Source organism: Archocentrus centrarchus, chromosome 18 (genome assembly GCF_007364275.1).
Source record: "Archocentrus centrarchus isolate MPI-CPG fArcCen1 chromosome 18, fArcCen1, whole genome shotgun sequence".
Classification (NCBI taxonomy): domain Eukaryota; kingdom Metazoa; phylum Chordata; class Actinopteri; order Cichliformes; family Cichlidae; genus Archocentrus; species Archocentrus centrarchus.
In genome coordinates, this window is record NC_044363.1 from 12982722 (window position 1) to 12986783 (window position 4062).

The 4062-nt window shown below is 39.6% G+C and overlaps 1 long non-coding RNA gene across 1 annotated transcript; it reads right to left on the minus strand.

Annotated features, from left to right (window-relative positions):
* Positions 1-1051: 1051 nt before the first annotated feature.
* On the minus strand, positions 1052-1931 carry LOC115797466 (uncharacterized). The gene is made up of 2 exons (XR_004021416.1): positions 1452-1931; positions 1052-1301 (listed from the first exon to the last, which is right to left on the minus strand). It is a non-coding gene; the product is annotated as an uncharacterized LOC115797466 (long non-coding RNA).
* Between the last annotated feature and the right edge of the window lie 2131 nt (positions 1932-4062).

A 4062-nucleotide genomic window follows, 5' to 3' on the forward strand; every position in this document is an offset into this window, starting at 1 on the left:
ATCAAATCTGAACGTGCCTTCCCACGGGAGGCATGATTGATTTATCCTGGAATGACTGAATAATAAAAGAAAGCAATCAGCTCTGGGAAACCTTAACCAGACGCATAAAAAGCACAGGATAAAATACCCTTAAAAATGAACTGGTTGCAGCAATTTCTTACTAAAGAAAATCATTGTGAGATGCCAGATAAATTGAGATTTGGTACAATAAATCCAACATTGAAGTCCCAGTGTACTGGATAAATCGTTTTTAGATTTCCCGTAAATGAGTTTGGAAATTTGGCCTCATTGTGGAGGTCAGGAGGTTATTAAAGACATGAGGACTTATCATAATCCTGCTTACCGACGTCAGCGGTGCATTCTTTTGGACATAATCAGAGGTTTTGAAAGAGGTTTTCTATCAGACTCAAGAGTTATCAGGGAATTTCTCAACCTCGTGGCTTTTCAGACCAAAAAAAAAAAAAAAAAAAAAACCCATCATCACATGGTGGAAGTGATTTATTTTGTGTTCCACTGGCTTTTCCACATGGGTGTGTCCCAGCATATTTGAAAGTGACGTGCATCAGTGTGTTAAACAAACCCAGAAAGAGATACACTTTTTAGCGGTGCAGTTGCACCAGATTTTTCGTCTCTTTAGTGACGTCAAAGTCCTGTTTGTGTTTAGACACAGAACTGTTGTGTAACATAAGACAAACACAGATCTGCAAAGAAGCACTCACAGCAGGGAAACAAACAAAAAAAAGGACAGCTGAGACCAGGGCGGTTACATGAACACATTTTTATTGCAATAGCTCTATCGAAAGCAAAAAAGTTCTGATAAATATAAACACTATGCCAATGCTCAAATCGCCTCTGAGTACCCCTCCGACCCCCCCCTTTCCCTCTGTGAGGAAAAAAAAGAGAAAAGTAAAAACCAAAAAAAAAAAAAAAAAAAAAAAAAGGGGGGGGGGGGGGGGGGGCACCATCTGAGGCGCCAATCATAACATGAAAAAAGCGACAACTCAAGTTTTCCTTATTTACACAAGGAGCATTTCCACCATTTCTCTCTCTCTTTTTTCTATTCTTTTTCGCATACAGGACATATGTCGCTGAAAAATAATGCACATACGAAGGATACACACCTCCACGGTAAAATTTTTAAAACTCCTTCCTGTAAAGCTAATGAACAACAGCATTCAACTTGGAAAATAAGAACACAGGTAGCAGGGTAAGAGTGGGATTTTTCTGACCCGCGCCTGATACCGGGGCAATCATCCTTTCCGTCCTCTTAGTTCACCACTGACAGCATTTCCAACTGTTAACTGTACTACACAGCAGCAAAAAAACAAAACAAAAAACTGTGATATAGTTACAAAAAATAAACACCAGGCAGGTTGTAACCCATTTCTTTATACAAATAACTGCAAAAATGCCTATGTACTCTTAAAAAAACAAAAAAAAAAAAACCCTACCTTTGTATCGCTTTGTATTCAGAGAAGCCCCGATATAACAAAACCACCAAGAATAAGATGAATTCTTCCCTCTGTAAACTAGAATATAAATCAAAAGATTAGAGGAAAAAAGAAACAAAAGTTTGCATAATGATGCCATACCCTAAGTCTTTTCTGCAAGGAGATCTATATCTTATTTCATTCTTAATTCTCCACCCTAAACATGAAAACACTGAGGACAGTTTTGAGGTTGAGTTGTTGCCAAAATAAACACAGATTCTGTGTAAATTAATTCAGTTGTGACAAAGTCTGACATTAACATTTCTCAAATAAATTAAGAGGGAAATAAAATATGTAGCTCTACCATTTAGCATTAAAACCCAAAAGCAACACATCGCTGTATAGTGAGTACACAAAAAACATTTATCAAACATAAAAAAAGGAAAAAAAAAAGTCTTGTCTCTACAGGCCACTGCAGCATTATTCAATTATTCCATTTAATTCTTCGTTCGCTCAAAAAAAAAAAAAAAAAAAAAAAAAAAAAAAAAAAAAGGGGGGGGGGGGGGGGGGGGGGGCAAAGAAAAATATCTGTACTTGTTCATATAAGACACATCACAGGCTTAAAAATCTTTAAACAGCATTTTTTGGGTATTCATGAGATCTGCCGATGATCTGGACCGACTGTTCGCGTTAACCTCCGCAGACATGAACTTTACACTCTGAGAGGCCCGTCTTCACACAAGCCTAAAAACAGAGCCGGGGTGTTGGGAAAGAGTGAACATGGTATTAAATGTTTGGGTTAATCAGAGTAGCTCACGGGCTGCAGAAAATAGAAGCTACACATTTACTAATTAAAGGATGTAAGGAAGCTTAATCTGATTCCAAACTGTAAGTAATGAAGGATCTTTGCAGACTGTGGAAGACGTGGTATTTTTCTTCATCTCCATCCACTTGTGCCTTCATGTAAATGGAAAGCTTTAGCTTTGTGTCATTCCTAAAAGAGAAAGTGTTAAAAGTAGACCTCTGTCTTATTTATACTGTTACAAACTTGGATACTGACAAACTTTCAAAACACTGAGGTCAGTGTAGGTGCAACCAATCCCTCAGGCTTCACCTAGCTCTAAACGCTCTGTTTCAGACCACCTCTTCTACCCTTGGATCTGTATGATGTCAGACGAAAGTGAATATACCTAATTTGGTCATCTCAGACTCAGAAGCCCCACTACAACCGCTGCTCAGACCTATTGCTTATGACGGGCAGCCAATCAGACGAAAGCTGGATTAAAACAGCTCGTTTCAGACAGTGGATGAAGTGAGGGGCTGCACCAAGACTGATTTATTTTGGACTGTGAACCATGCAAAGCCACTCTAATAGATCTAATAGAGAAACAGGTCTACTTGAATTAGGTGGGATGTTTGGACTATTGCAGAACGCTGGTTATATACCAGATGTACCAATCGATGCAGGCCTATCACCAAATAAGATGGCATTTACTGATGCATTTTATTAAGTGCATCTAAAATTTAATTGTTTTATCGCATCATCACACAACACTATAAGATTAACTTAAACATTGGTATAGGTCCAGAAATCCCCTGCATCCCGATTAAAGAGATAAGCAAGTTTGATCAACTTTTAGCACAAATTCTGTAGCCCTTTAAGTCCACAGAGAAACACAAGGCAAACTTGAATGGAAATAATTAAAATAATAAGCAACAATGACAATAACAAGGGACAAGATAACCGCAGAAAACAAAAACCTTCAGAACTTCATGGCCTTTATTGAATAAAACAAGCTTCTTTTTTGGAGCTGGCTTGCAACAGATTCAAGTAAATATGTGAGGGATAAGCTTCCACAGTCTGCATGGTCAAAGAACTTTAAAGAAAGAAAAAAGAAGCTGACAACCGGAGCAAATTGACCGTTCATTGACAAACTTGAGGCTCTTCTTAAAGCCAAAGTCAGACATTACTTAGGCACTCCCTTACTCCCGGCTCTGCTAGGATGACGGTGATGATGATGCATTGCCGCACAAAAGTGCAGTGAGAGTGGCAGGCCCCCTCCCCCAAAGTAACTCAATAACAACAGAAAAAGTGGGATGATAATAAAAAGAAGGGGGAGGATCCAGATAAATACTGAATGAAAACACTGAAATTCTGTGGACTACTCTAGTTGTCAGTCTTAGTCTTTAAGCGTGTTGTGGGATAGCAGTGCGAGTAGAAATGCTAAACATGAGTGCATTAGTGTGCGAATGTGTTTATTAAAAATTCAAAAAAAAAAAAAAAAAAGAGGAGGCAGCAGGATACGTGTTGGCACTCTCTGCCACTATAAGTGTGTGTGTGAGAGTGACGCTGTCACAGGGCAAGTATGTCCAGTGTGCTGCACCTGGGGCCGGAGCTCCAGTTACTGGAAACTACTTTACGTCACGCAGAGCCGCTGACGAACACCACGGCATGCATATGTGTGAGAAAAATCCCGCACGTCAATGAGAGCCGCTTACAAAGAGCTGAAACGGGAACACATGGGAGTTATCCTCGACTAAACTGCGTATGCATGATGAGGGGAGGAAAGGGGAAACACCACATGACCGAGATGTCTTTTAATGACGTGGGGGCGTGTGTGTGCGTGTATGC